The sequence below is a fragment of the Empidonax traillii genome, unplaced genomic scaffold, assembly GCF_003031625.1.
Source record: "Empidonax traillii isolate 1590-97213 ecotype Southwest subspecies unplaced genomic scaffold, ASM303162v1 scaffold176:size2985712, whole genome shotgun sequence".
Taxonomy (NCBI): Eukaryota; Metazoa; Chordata; class Aves; order Passeriformes; family Tyrannidae; genus Empidonax; species Empidonax traillii.
Window position 1 is genome coordinate 2,290,050 of NW_020955369.1, and position 16,231 is coordinate 2,306,280.

Consider the following 16,231-nt stretch of genomic DNA (forward strand, 5'->3'; position numbering starts at 1 on the left):
CTTTGATTTCTCAAATCCACAGACAAATGATTCTAAACTTTCCCAAAAACAAAGCATTTAGAGGGATTTTTTGCTCTTGGGGGAGTAGCAGGTGGAGAGAGATTTTTTTGTGTGTGTGGTTTTGTTTGGGGGGGCGGTTCTCCTCAAAAACACCAGAAACCAAATTTTGTTTCAGAATTTTGCAAAAAACTTTGCAATCTAAACACAGAGAGATCTGGTAAACTACAGCCAAACAAACCACCATCCAAGCAACAGCTCTGTAAAACGCCTTCAAGTAAGCTAAGTTAAATAAAGCAATTCAATTTTAATAATCCACATAAATTACTAGCAAAAAAAGAAATCCATTTGTTGATTTAAAAGATGCCACCATTACGATTTGGTTAATCTGATAGTGTCTTTGTAAGCTGTTCACGTAAGACCTCTGGTTAAAAGGCAGCCAGTGATGGATGAAACAGGTCTAATTACATATCTCTTTGTAGGTTTGTCAAATGCATAAATATTACACAAAGAAAATGGCTGTGTGATAAATTATAGCAAATTACTATAATAAAAAAAGTTTACTTTTGTTTTAGATAATCAGTAAATTAATTGTGTTTGTTGCCAATTTAAAATGTATAATTAGTACTACATCTGTGTCATTTAAATCAGCTAAGCAATTCTCATTGTATCATTACTGGAGGAATCTGAAGTGTACTTAATGTATTAATGATTCACAACAGGGAAGAATTCTCATTAGTGGAAACTTTTGCATAGTCAATAACCAAGAAAATTAGTAAACAAATAAATGAGTTCTCCACTAACCTATGAATTCCATGTGGGCAAATAAATATTTGGTAGAAGGGTAAACCTCTCAAAAAAATAAATTAGATATACATCAGGGTGGATGTTTGCAAAAGCGACACAACAATAAGCTCTTCAAACATTTAATGCAAAGTTTGAAAAAATAAACACACCATAAACAATGACCCATAAACAATTATATACCAGGCAGAATACAATGGTTTTACCAATCCTTGCTACCGAATCACTCATGCATTTAAGTCTGGATGAAAAACATACAGATTACCAAATTTCAAGGCATTCGAGCTGTTCATAATATTCTGCGTATTAAAAAGAGGAAAGAACAAGCAGAAAAGCACATAAATGCAACATTTTGGTGTACTGAGACAGCCCTACCAGCAAATCTCAGCAGGCATGTGGCTGGAAGGAGGCTGCTCACTAAGGAGGGGAAGTGGTGACCGCAGAACACCTTAGATTGGTCAGCACCACTTCCTTGTCCCTATCCAAAATAGGTAAATTCCTGCAAGTTCTGCAAGAATCACAGAATATTCCGAACTGGAAGGGACCCACAAGGGTCATCAAAGTCCGACTCCTGGCCCTGCACAGCACAGCCCCAAGAATCACACCCTGTGCTTGGGAGTACTGTCCAAACACTTCTGGAGCTCTGTCAGGTTTGGTGCTGTGACACTTCCCTGGGGAGCCTGTTCCAGTGCCCAAACACCCTCTGGGTGAAAAGCCTTTTCCTGATATCTGACCTAAACCACACCTGATGCAGCTTCAGGCCATTCCCTCAGGCCCTATCACTGATCCCCAGAGAGAAGAGATCAGTGTCTGTCCTTCCTCTGCCCCTCACGAGGAAGTTGTAACTGCAACGAGGTTCCCCCTCAGTCTCCTCCAGGCTGAACACACCAAGTACCCTCAGCCATTCCTCCTACTGCTTCCCCTCAAGGGCCTTCCCCATCTTCATGGGCCTCCTTTGGACACTCCCTAACAGCTTAATGTCTTTTTTTTAATATTGCAGTGCCCAAAACTGCACACAATACTCGAGGTGAGGCTGCCCCACTGCAGAGCAGAGCGGGACAATCCCCTCCCTCGACGGGCTGGGGATGCTTTGCCTGATGCCTCCCAGGACATGGCTGGCCCTCCTGGCTGCCAGGCTGCACTGCTGTGGTCCTGAGCGTCTGTGTCCACCTGGTCTGCAAGGACAGCCAGAAGATGGACCACAATGCCAGCTAAATACCTCAGATGGCTCAATGCCTATTCGGGAATGGGCCTTTTTGTCAGCAATATACCTTTAACACAAGAAATCATAACACTGCAGAAACGAATCAACTTATCCAACTATTTTGAACTGCTACCCTGCTAACCTGGTCCTAAGCACCTTTCTTCATTAATTATTCAAAGTGCTTTTTGGGAGGCTAAACTGCAGAAATAAATGGAAAAAAAAATCCAACTAAACAGAGATACTAGTTTCTGTTCCTCCCCAAGGCAAGATTCATGATCAGCTTTTTGCAACTTTTGAGCCCAGACCAGATGTAAGACTGGAAGACCTAGAACTTTATCAATCAATCTACTCCTTATCTAGCACACTGGTTCTTTCTGATAAATAACATTCCTGTTAAATTGAAAAAATATTTCACAGAATTTCTGGCTTCAAGCAATCACTGCCCTGATACTTAAACACATGAACCTTCAGCAAGCCAAGAAAATAATGTCAATAAAACAGATTTGTCCAACCAGCCAAAAATCTAAGAGTTTGGTTCCTAAAGAGTGGAAAAAATGAGTATAGTTTTCAATGAAAATAACCTTTGAAAATTGAAAATAACCTTAAAAAAAAAAGTTTTGGGTTGGGGTTTTTTTCCAAAATTTCCAAGTCTAGTTAGAAGCTGGCAGAGCTGAAAACAAAGACTATATGAGTGAAAATAATAATTAAAAAGACCCAGTAAAACAAATAAGCATTAAAGTAACAACCATTTCAATTTGCTAAATGTAAGAAGTGCAATAATAGTCTGCCTAAGCTTTTTTCTCTCAAATTATTCTTGGTAAATATTAAACATTTTCCTTACCAAGTAGTATACATTCATTCAGAGTACTGAACATGAAAAATTAAATTATTGTACACACATGAAAAAAAAACTACTTTACTCTGTGACTAAACCCACTCTATATATTATGCCCTTAATTCTCTAATTCACTTCATGAGAAAAGCCAGAGATTAAAGCAAATGTCTGCAGAACGGATCGCATCAGAGACTATAAATAGGTTGCAATAAATAAAACCAGAATCAGTTTCAGGCCAGAGAAGGAAATGAAATACCCTTCCACTTCCCTCAAAAATTGAGGCAAGACATTTCCAGGAAAACGGAACAGTTTTTTCACTTCATGCCCATTTCAATGGCCAGGTACCAAGTTAGCAGGGGGGTTCAGACTGAGGTAAGGGATTTGGGGTCAAAATCTTTGGTCATTTCAGAAGGATGAAGGTTTCCATGGAAAGCAGAACAAGAAGAATCAGGTTCCCCATGCGAAAGAAGCCAGGACCAACTCTGGAGGAAGATGATGGCTGGTTGTTTTGCTTGAAACACTGTTTGGTTATGTACATACTGTAAGTTTGTTTCTATGTTGATTAAAACAAACAAAACCGGAAACAATTTTGAAGCTTCTCTCAGTTCTGTTATATAAAAAAAAAAAGGTATCTTTCAAGCTTCCATAAAGGCATTTATTTGTGAAAAATAAATTAAAAAATGGCTAACAATACAAAGCTTGTGTTTTGAAAGAGCCCACTTTCCCCCTGGAGTAACATGCAATTCCTATAAGGAATCAAGTGTAATGCTTTTCTCAAGGGCCTTTTGAGTGGATTATTTATTGCTGTTTCCTGTTCAAGTTTTTATGGGCAGGTCAAGTGCCAGAGTGTTGCTCTGCTCTGTCTGCCAAGAATGATAAAAGCTGGACTACAGTTTGACAGCAGGACCATATCTAATTATTAAAGCAAGCAGTGCATGGATTGCAGAGGGGTCTCCCCACCAACCCATTCACCCTTGATTTTACTAATTTAACAGCCAACATCATCATGGAACACTATACAGCAAGACCAACAGTAATGCTTATTTATAACGGATTCTTTTCAAATTTCATTTTTCACGTTTTCTTTTTCCTTTTTTTTTTTTTTTTAAGTAAATAAATACAAAAGAATGTATCCTTGCTTCTTCCAATTTAATCATATAGAGGCAATGGGGACTAAAGATCTCTTTTCACAGCCATGAGCTAGCTGCAGTCATGCTGCTCTACTTGAATCCCCCATGCTGTGCTGTCAGTGACCTCAGTGGTGACCTGAAGTAATAATTATATTTCTTTTTTTTTTTTTTCCTCAGGAGTAACAATTCAGTCTCTGTATTCTAAGCATTAGTTCTGTGCTTCTAGTACTGAACAGAAACCAATCATTATACCAGTGAGCATTTGTTACATCTTCTTACAAAGTCAGATTTTCAATGCAAGTTCATTTGAACCCATACACAACATATGTACAGCACATGATTTACTTAAGGTGTTAACGGCAGCAGGGGTAAATTTATTTCCCTTGAGTGCAGCAACCAAGTGGATCTCGTGCTTCCCACTGTAATCAGTCCCACAGTTTGGAGACTTTTGAAGAGGTTCACTTACTAAATCAGAGCTTTCTGGGAAGAACATCAACTACTCCAGACAACATTCAGTCAATCCCAAACTGTATGAAAAAATCATTATAGACATTTACATTTGCAGTGAATACAAAGAAATGAAAAACAAATACAAATAAAACAGAAACCAGGGAAAATTTAAAACAAATTCTGAGTCTCAAAGTTTTGCTAATATTGGGGTCTTTTTTTTCACTTCTGGGTTTTTCATTAATTCTATGTTTCTTTTGGAAGTTCAGAAGAAAAGTAAGAAATGTATATGATGTAAAACATCTAATGCTTCATGTGGGATGAAAGTGAGCAGAGCTTCTGCAGATGCACATGTTAATGGAGGTTTAATTGGGAGGCAGGTGCACATAGATAAGAAGCATATGGAATGGGGCAAAAGGAAACACAACAGGAGCTCAACACAGATCTAAACACAACAGGATTAAATCTCTTCTACACTCATAAGATTTCCCACAAAAATGTATTCAAATAAACATTCAAAATTTAGGATGCAACTTATATTGGTTGTCCAAACCACAGTCAAGTAGGAATCCAGACTACATCTTTGTCATCGAAATGGTGGCACTTATATAAAACTTTTTAGTTACTAAAAATCTGATGTATTAAACTAAATGTGAAAGCAGGCTTCACATAAGAAGAGACTACTGTTTTATGTATGAAACCCTACATTATTTAAGAAACAGAGAAAAAAACCTGTCTTTAGAAATACTTCAGTGGATGCTATTTGGACATCAGAGACAAAAAAGGTGAGTACTTTGTGGATCTGAAATATAAGAGGTCATGTTTCAAATTATTGATAAGGGATCTGGGCAAAAAAGAACAGGATAGAAGACAGAGTCTGTTCCCTTGATGGTCTGTGTCATTTCCAATTTAAATGTCAAAACTAAACTACTAATAATAGGAATGCAAAGTTTGTTCCGTCTCTGCAAAGGAATTGGGAAAAGTGAAGTAAGACTGCAATGTGTATGCAACAAAAATAGTGCATAAATCAGATCTTTGCACTTGAATTGGAAGACAAACAGAGCCGAGTTACTACTTGGCAATAACTGCAATAACTGTAGTTATGGTAGGCCTTTTCCTCGGGACAGCACATTCCTAAAACACTATCCTGGAAAACAGGTACTTTGTGAATTGCAGAAAGAAGTGGGTATTTTTTTCCAGAATGAAGCAGCACTCTTTCACAAATATTTTTGTGCTTTATTTCTTTAATATCTTCTCTGTTAACAGTGTTGTCTTTGTGCTTTAACTAGAAAGGAAGACACATGCTCTGACTTTCATCCTTTTTACACGCTCCAAACAACAGGCTAGACTGCATTGTTTTCTACCTACTGGCATAAAAGTAGCAAAGAAATCACACAAACAAGTACAAAAAACCCCCACCTACCCAAGAGTCAAGAGCAGAGGAGAACTTGGCCAGCAAGAGTAGAAGATGGCAAAGTTGAAACAGAGATCCTTCCTCCACACTGGTCTGCTAGGTGCTGCAGATGTATGTGATATCTCTTACAATGGAAAATGATTTGGCTGGAGTATTATTAGAGATCAAGACCTTCCACTGGTGCAGCTCAGATGACAGGTTTATAGTTAGACAAAAGGCTATGTACTCCAGCACAGCAGAACGCAGCTAGTCAGGAAAACAAATGCAAGGAGGACTCAAGAATTGGTACCCCGTTTGATGCAGGACTGATAACCATCAGTGTTGCCTCGCTCAGAGCCAGCTGGGTCTGTGTAAGACAGGACGAGTGCCACTGTGTAAGACCACCTGCAAGTCTGCAAATTTATGGAAAAGGTGAGGTAAAGTTGGGCTGGTGACAGAAAACAGCTACCAGGGGAAGTAGGGAAGTGGTGGGTCTGTCTTCTGGGAGGCCTCTGCAGGAACGCAGCTTGCTTAAGCCCAACAGAATAAAAGCTGGCAGAACCCGAGTGGGCTTTGTATTCCTACAGTGGGAGTAAATGCCAGGCAGAGACAGACAAGAACTAAAAAATGGCCTGGGCTAAAAAGCCAAAAATATCTCAGGTAGAACTCTTTATAAAGCCCAAGTAACCCAAGGGCCACTTCGGCGTCTACCAATAATACCTCTTCTCTTAAAAATGCACTGAAATAAAATAAATAAAGCTTAACATGCACTTCTGCTACAGAATTATTTTTTAGCAGTTCATTAGTGAAGATGAACCTGAATTTGAAGCACCCAGACAGTTCTCATCTCAGAAGAAGTAGCCTCATCTTAATGGACTGAACGTCCCTGAATTTGAGAGAAATACTGCTCTTCCTCACCCAATAGCTGTATTTTATGCCCAGTGTATCAAAGGATTTCTCTCAGGATTTCTGTGAAAGCAAGTATGTGTTCATCACCTAATTAGATAGACTTAATAAATTAAAAGAATCACTATGAGGCAAGAGATCCCTGGTTTTGGTAAGAAAACCTAAACCCCTATGAAGCTGGGTGACCTTGTCATTTGTAAACTATGCTTGCTTACTACGATAAATTATGGAGCACATAATGTGAGACAGTATTACTTTATGTCATTTGCAGCTATCTTGGTCCAGAACTGCTTAATTTCATAATATTTTTGTTTCAAATGCAAGGATGAAACATCTATACAGATATAAAATAATTCCTAAACCACAAGTGATAAAGCATGGTATTTGATCTTACTTTGTCACAATAAAAAGATCAAAAAAGACCAACTGAGTTACCTTGTATGTCTCACTGAACTTTTTGATTCGTTCCCTATAAGCATTCAAAGTGTTTTTTCCAGTCCAGCTATTAATGTCACCAGCAATATGAACTTTCACCACTTCCCCCTGGAAAGTACACCATGGTCTGATAAAACTTTCAATGTCAAGATAATTTAGAAGAGGCATCAGGAAAACTGGATTGTATTTTGTTGTCATCTTATTGCACCTCACCCTCAGCTATTTGTCTTCCTCCACAATGCTTTATATATACTCAGAGATGATGAACATCATCCCCTCCAGTTTAGCAAACCAAGCTCCATTTTGGGGCCTTAGTTTTTTGTGCATTTTGTAGTTGGTTCCTACCCCATGCGGAGAAAGTAATTTTGCCTGAGAGGGAGAGAAGTGTCTCTGAACAGGGTGACGACACGAGTGCACCAGCAGCTGATGCCCACTGAAAACGTGGTTGCAAGAGCTGAGCCCTACACACATCCAGAGAAGAACAACACACAGTACAAGAGAGCTTTGTGTGTGTGAATACCTGGAAATCGCTGATGTGCCCCTTATCAGTTGCCAGTAACTACGTGGAGCCTGAACACCACAGTTCTGTAACCACACAAAGGTAAGAAACACGCCACAGATAACTTCTTATGCCACTGATTGCGTGCATGAGCACGTGTAGCTCTATCTGAGGTCTTACTGCAAAGCAAACCTGAAAATAGAAACAGACATTGCAATGTCAGCCAGCAGTGACCTGTGCAAAATAAATGAAGTGAGCTGCTCTGCGATCTCTCTGTGCACAGTCACATCCACAGTGTTAGGGGAGAGCACCAGTATGGAAGGCTACACAGACTCTGTGGTTCTGCATTACAGAACCCACCAAAAACTCTACCACAGTCAGAAAACCTATGTTCCAGATTCTAGAAAAAAGACTTAATTTCTTACAATTTTAATTTTAATTTCTTAAAATACAATTCCCTAGCTCCTTCCAGTCACCAAGACACCTTGGGCACTCGTTATCCCCCACGTAGCTCAGTGCATCGGGGGATATGTTTATTTGCATTGCTATGCTGCAAAAATGATCAAGTAATTGGTGTGGCTGAAAAAAAAAAAAAAAACGGAATTTTTTTCCCCTCTGCTTCATAGGGCTACTTTCTCAGCCAGATCTGTTCTTTTAGTTAAGCCAAAACACAGCAGGTACAGTGAAAAAGCAGAGATAAGGGGCCAAATCCAAGGCTGCTTAAGTGTTGCTGCTGTGTGTGTAGTACAGTCTTAGACAAAATATGTAGGTATGCTCCTATATATAAGTATGCCTGTGTAGCTATGTGTGATATGCATACAAATATATGTGTATATACAAGTATGTATGTATATACTTACATACACACACTCAGCCTAAAAAATTAAACCAATTTTAAACGGATTTCACATGCCCTCTAGTCCTAACATTTGTACAGTAGAAGACCTTTACCTCAATAGCAGCATTAATTCTTCACCCCCTTCCCACTGTTTTCCCTCTATTCCCAACTTTCACAGTGAGTTTCTCAGGAAACTCAACACGTTTGCCATCAAAATTTACAAAGTTGACAATGAAGTCCGGAGGAAACTAAAATAATTATACACTGCTTTATCTGCATATTAAAAAACCGAAAGCAAACAAACCCCACCCGAACGTTTTGCCTGTGAAAATAAGGAAAGTGTTGTAAGGCACCTATTCAGGTCAACGCGTTTACAAAATATCTGACAAAGTCATCCTGACCTCTACTGGAAACCCTCAGCATCTGCAGGATGAAATCGTGGAACGTCAGTGAACCCAGAACAACTTATTATTTAGAGATGTCACAAGTATTTCCCAGCGTCTTTTCTACATTAATTACAAGACACTACAGGCAATCGTAGCAGAGATCTGCAATACCACCAGCAACTAAACAGGATGGAGAAAAAAAAATTCTTTGCAATACTTTGGTCATTTCCACAATTATATCTAGGGCTTAGCAGCTGCACTCACTTTTAATCTGATCATTTATCCATACTCATTTTTGAATATTCATCAAGGTAATTAAAATATAAGGGACTAGGAGTTAGAGCCACAGGTACAAACATTTCCATCACATCATGCTCCTAAAACCCTTAAGTATGTAGAAGATTAAACCAAAATTCAAAGTGACATTCAGAAAAAAGCAAGAAAATTATCTTCTGCTAAAATCTCATGTACTTACAGAACAATGATTAATCCTTCCAGGTTTGTGCCAGAAAACACAAAAGCTGTACTATTCAGTTAGGAAAAATCCTGGAAGAGGTTATAAAACTTAGAGCCTGGAAACTGCAATTGAAATTTGTAGTTCTGCATTTCAAATCAACCATATCACTTACTAAAACATTAAAAGTGACATCAAACCTCCTGGAATGGTTGTATTTAGGCTTACTACTTTTCTCAGTACATAAAAGCTGTACAAGTCTGTGAGAGGTTTATAAACTGTTCTACTATTTGGAAAGTATTTTGGCGTTTGCCAAAGCAATTGCTGTAAGTGAGTCAAATTCAGAATTATTCTACTCTGATTGTATCAGACACGTAGAAAGCCAGAGCTCACCATCCCAGCTATGACTTCTCTTGCAATATCATAATAAGTTAGATCCAGGTGAGATCTCGGCTGGTGCAAACCACTGTGGCTCCAGGAACACAGGAGACACTCAAGGTAGATGTAAGTCCTAAAAGGAACAGCTGAGAGAGTTGGGACTGTTTAGCCTGGAGAAAAGGAGGATCGGGAGGTTGGGGGGGGGACCCTGTCATTCTCTACAACCTTCTTAAAGGAGGTTGTAGCCCGGTGGGGGTCAACTCATACGAGGAACAGGACAAGAGGACAGAGCATCAAGCTGCACCAGGGGAGGTTCAGGTTGGACATCAGGAGGAATTTCTTCACAGAAGGGGTTGCTAAACACTGGAACGGGCTGCCCAGGGACGTGGTGGAGTCACCACTCCGGAGGTGTTCAAGAAATGACTGGATGTTCAAAGGTTGGACTCAGTGATCTCAGAGGTCTTTTCCAACCTAAATGATTCTGTGATTCTGTGAAGGTGAGGAGCAACAACAATTCTGTAATAATGCACACCCTGAGCAGTTGAAACCAGTCCCAGTTACACAGGGAAGTGTATATTCTACATACTCTCAATCAAAGCCACCCGAAGCCATCTGGACTATGCAACAACACAAAGTCTTAATGTAGCAAAGCACACAGGGTTGTCAGAAAAACCAGGGCTTGGCTTACTGCAGAAACCAAAACTTTGTCTGAGAGCAAGAACCTTTCTGATAGGGGCATTTGACAAAAACAGCACTCAAAACAGCATTATTTTAACAGAACAGAATGATTGGATGTAACCTAATATTTAAATGGCATGTGCTTGAAAGAGCTCATATTGGTGCATAGCCAAAGGCTGTATATTCTCCCCCAAAACAAATCTAGCACTTTGAGGGCTGAACTGGGAGTGGGGGAATATCCTTCCTGCCATTACACCTCACAGAGCATCTCACACGTCAACTTTCCTCTTACATAACAGAAGGTGATAAATCTGCTTGACACAAATCAGTTATAGAAGAACACAAGTTTACTAAGTGCATCCTCAAATCAAGGGCAGGATCTTCCCTCAGTACTAGATCAAAACCTCAAGTTATAAATACAAGTTCTAATGAGAATCAGCCTTATTTATTGGTGGCTGGGGCATAGGGCCAAGAAAGCTTCTGAGTTCCAAATCTTTAGCATGCCAAATACTTCAAAGTTTTGGACTAGTCTGTGATTCCATTTCTCCAACACATAACTAGGGATTATAGTATTTTGTTACTTTATAATGGCCTCAGGATAATATATATATAGTCGTTCTGTGTTGTATTTAATAAACTCCTACCCTACAGGTTCTGTCAGCTAAATCTGAAAGTAATCTGAAAAATAAAGTGATTATTACATTAGAATAATGCAACTTCAGTTCCAATGGGTTATTACAAAAACATCTATAAAGGAGAGTCAAAGACACCTTGTTTCCCTAATTGGCACATTGCTTAGCAGTAGGAAAAAACCAAATAAACCCGAAATGACAGATAAAAAAAGTTAGTGACACTTGATTCTTTCTGTATCTGTTGGTTTCATTCACAACAGCTTTTTCTTAAAGAAAATTATGCCTTCAGCAACCCACATAGACCCCCATGCTGCTGAGGATATGGCTTGGTCTACATGCCTCTCCACCTCATGCTCCAAAGGGAGCGATTCCTGTGGGAACCCAGGAAAAGAACAATAAAGCCAAATATTTGCCTGTGGGGGAAGCAGCAGGCACTCCGTGGCTGTGGTTCTCTGTGACGCCACAGGTCAATCCAGAAGGCACAACAAACAGGTATTACTGCTGAGAGGAGGGGAATGCACCTGGAAGCAGCTCTGTGTGCTGCAGTGCAGGCTCGAGGGCAGGCACCTGAGGATCATCCAGGGACCGACAGCCAGCATCCATCCCTGTGGAGCACGTGTGCACACAGTGCCTCTGACCCCAACAGCTGAAAAGCCCCAGGGCAAAAACACAAGCTCAGTCTCACTCTCTGTCAACCCACTGCTGATTGAGGCAAGAATCACAGAATCACGGAATCAACCAGGTTGGAAAAGACCTCCGAGATCATCAAGTCTAACCCTTGATCCAACACGGCCATGATTACCAGACCATGGCACTCAGTGCCACATCCATCCTCATCTTAAAAACCTCCAGGGACAGTGAATCCACCATCTCCCTGGGCAGCCCATTCCAATGCCTGATCACTCTCTCTGTACAAAATGTCTTCCAAATATCCAACCTAAACGTCTCCTGGCAGAGCTTAACACCGTGCCCTCTTGTCCTAAAAAGAAGAGAGGCTTTCCAACCTATCCTAAACACAAGTTGATTCGGAGCTGAGCATAACTTTGCCAAAGGACTTGCGTGGTGATGCACTAAGGACAGACCTGGAAGGTGGGGAGCTGGGAGATCTGTGAGCCAACTACACAAGTTGTGCTCAGGCACAAGATTTCTAATGGCGTATAAGTAGGTGCTAAATCCATGTGTTTTCAATAACAAGCATGTTTGTGGTGGTGCTTTTCACACTTCATTGCTTGAATTCCCTCCAAGCATTCCCATGACTGACAGTCCAGTATCATCATAAAGAGAGGGACCACCTCTCACAGCAAAGTGTTCATGTGCCTTTTCAGGCTTTGCAATTTGAAGAATCTCAAGAATATACACACAGCAAAATTTTACTGCAATGGAGAAAAGAGAAGAAGAAGAAAACCTTTCAAGTCTCAGACCAATTTTGCACCATTTCTTGAACTGAAACAGCTTCTCCACTGTAGAACAACAACAGGATTTCTCTAAAGATAATGTAAATAAATAATTCTCTTGCAAGTCTCAGTTGCTTAGAGGCAAAAAGTTTTAAAATATGGATATTTGTGTTGTCTGTCAACAAGAAGCTACAATTAACTCAGTTTGAAAGATGCTTGACCAACAGTGCATTCCATCTGTACTTGCTCTGGACTATTAATATTTCAGATGAGAGAAAAACATGTAATGATGACAAAAATTAATTATAGTTAGAAAATCACTGGGTTTAGAACTAATCTAATGTTCAAAATTGCTTACCCTCAAAACTATTTTCAACTTTATCTTAATTCTATTGCAGAAAACTCACAAATCCAGTGGAAGTGTTTTTTAAGTAGTAAGTGATAAGAAGGAAGAGAAATGGTGATGGCCAAAGGTCACATTAGTAGACAGAAGCTCAGGAGACTCACAGACTGTGCTTCATCAGCTTCTATTTATAAACATGATGCAGCCAACTTGCCTGCACAAGGGTATTATGAAGAAAACATTCTCACAATCTGCAAGATACAAATTCTACAGAAGCAAAGGACATAAGAGTGAATATACAAGGAGAGAAAAGCTTATTAGGTGATAATGCATTTCTGTGTCAGAACATCGGAACACAGGAAAATTCCTGCTACTAACTATGATTGTGGCATGAAAATTGTTCCCAGTATAGCGCCAAAAATGCATATTTAACGGTAATCAGTTTAATAAACAGATTTTTCAGGCCTAAAAACACTTCATTCAACATCATGGGCTTGTTTGGGGTTTTTTAGGTTGTTGGGGTTTTTTGTTTTGGTTTGGTTTTGCTTGGTTGTTGTTCTTTTTTTTTAAATTGTCTTTGTAACAGTAAGCGTTGGGCAAAGTACAAATCAAGGTGCTAGACCAGAACAGCTTAATGAAATAGTACTACTTATAGCTGAAACACAAGTGACAAAAAAATTTAAGAGAAAAAGAATAGCATATCTAATTTCAATATGGAGTTTCTTTCAAGTTAAAACAGTTAGATTTAAAGTTGGAAGCCAAACCTTCCTTATGTCTTTGCTGCTAAAATGAGTTACGTTCTAGAGTGGTCCTGCACTAGCCTGAACAAATATTTTCCAACAATTCACTGACCATGGCATGTACTTAAACTACATATAAAAACTATGGAAAACAGAGAAGTGATGCCTTGAAAATATGCACTGGAAGTCAACGAGATTTTTTTTTTCACCTCTGCCAAATATTTCGTACGTTATCTTTGTGGAATCAACAACGAGCAGGTTTCCCAGTGCCCAAACCTCAAAATCCTCAGCCTGCATCTTCAAAATTGTTCAGTAATAATTTGGTGAGTGAAATACAAAGGAAACATGCATAGGGAGCCTACTGCTGGGAGGACACCTAAGGCTTGACTGTTCGGTACCTGAAATTGTAAAATTTTAAACATCTAAACACCTTGTGATGAGGTAATAAAAATTTGATCCCTGATTCTTTGTCCTGAGCTTCATTTTACTCTCTCTGCAAAACAAGCAATACTATTTTTTTTCTTTTTTCCTCAAAGAAAGTCTTGTATAATTAGACTATAAGAAGCTCCAGTTTTCTCTCTTTCCACACACAGAGAACGTAAGACAGCAGAAACATAGGTCTGGGTGGAGTTTTCAAGCACAACTACAGTAAAAATAGCACCCTAGTCCTTTCTATTTGTTACTCTTACTTATAAAGAGTTACTAGATATGAAGAAAATCATGTAAGGCATGTAATAAACGAGAATGTTTTGACAGTGGCAACTGATAAACTGTTTCAGTCTCAGCACAGAAGATGAGTAATTCCTAACTAGTCACAGAATATATGCTATAGTCAACATATTCTCTATACATTTAACTGCATTGTAGACGGGAACAAAAGGCTGTGTAAATACACTGTATGTTCTTTCAGAAGAAACAGTCATTAACGAGAAATGTTTTACTATTTGATAATTGCGACTTGGTGACCAAAAGCTACGGGTCAATGACTGTCTGTGTGTTGAGGCTACTGAAAACACAGCCCCTGAGCTTGCACTGTGTTACCTGGCCAAAGGATACACACAGGCAAACACAGACCTTCAGCCTGGTAAGACATTTTGGGTTAGCCTGAAATGCTGTGAGGCTTTCCAAGTCCTTGACATTGCAAGCCAGTTTACACTACTTTTGTAGCTCTAATTTAAACACTCAAGGTCAATAGGTTTGGTCATGAAATCAGCGTGAACTCAGGTATAGATCACAGGACAGAGCCTGTAATTAGCTATAAGAACATCCAAGGTAAGCATGAAATGGTCCTAAGAGCAAATCTGTCAGCAACACAACGCTGACGATGATTACAGTTTCAACAGGACAGCCTTGCCTGTTATTTCTACATAATGCCAGTACACACATAATAGCCATCCTTTCCTGATGTATTATATTTACACACCCACTGCTATATTTAGAGGATCTGTTTTCTCCTCAGGAGGAATTGGATCAGGGTGCTTTTAAAGAAATTGGCTAAAAAATCTTTCCAAGCTTTCCATAAAAACAAAACAACAACAACAAAAATCTTATGCAAAATCACAGCCTTCCCTTACAGCAAGTTATGCAATTATGGAAAAACAATACAAACAAAGAAAAACAAACAAACAAGTAAACAAAGCCCCAACATCAAGTGCACCATTACTAGGTTGAGGGTTTTTTCCCTTTTTTTTTTTTTTTTTTTTTAACTATTAAAGTTGTATCTCCTTCTCTCAACTTTCTATATAAAAGCTGTAGATTAATTTTTTCTTCATCATTCTTCTTTTTGCTCTCCTACAATAGCTTTACTCGAGGTAATATCAATCAAGGTACCACCTTTCAAAATATATTTTGATGTCCGAATTTGCATGTCCTGTATATTCAGAAGTAGAGACCTGTCAGAAATGAATCCTTGATATGTACACATAAATCCAAGCATGAAAACTATAATCAAGAAAGCAATCTCTCCCAAGTCTTTTTGAACACTCGGGTGCATCAGTTTGCAGACCATTCTGATCACCTTCCAGAGGTTCACTTTGCAAAGTGCACTTTGGCTCACAAGTGTTATCAAGTGGGACCGTAAGGCATTTTCACTGGGGTTGAAAGTACACGGGAAGCAGAGAACACTGCACAGAGAATGTTAAGGCTAAATTGCACTCATGTCACAAAGCATTTTCACTTTTTCAAGGACTCTAAGCTGTGGGCATTTTGCTGTCACTAAAATGAAAGGTTTTTTCCTGAACTTCAAATTTGAAGAACAGAATGTTAAAAAAGCACATTAAAAAAAAACAGCATAAGCAGCCACTACAGTTTTTTTTTCAAATCTGAGTGAAAGGGCTAAGAGTATCGCTTACAGGTCACATAAACCATATGAAACAAACAAACAAACAAAACCAAACAAAAAACACATCACCAGACAGGGAATGTACTCATTAAAATTCACATGTACATGCCAAAATAAGTCTTATTTAAATTGCGTGGATCTGCAGAAGCAAGGCTAGGTCTGACAAATTAAAGCTGGATCTTACCGCTGTGCAGCTTGCGTTAGTCCCTCCTTTCCCACTTGCCCCTTCAGTCCCTGGACAACTGAATGAACTCATTTTATTTACAGTATAAATTGTCCTCCTACTGAGAAGGACAACATTGCACCTCTCAGCAGAGCAAGTTCAGTACATTACTTATAGTCCAATTTTAATTGCTTAATTTCCATAACCCACTGAGAAAAAATTAACTAAAAGGAC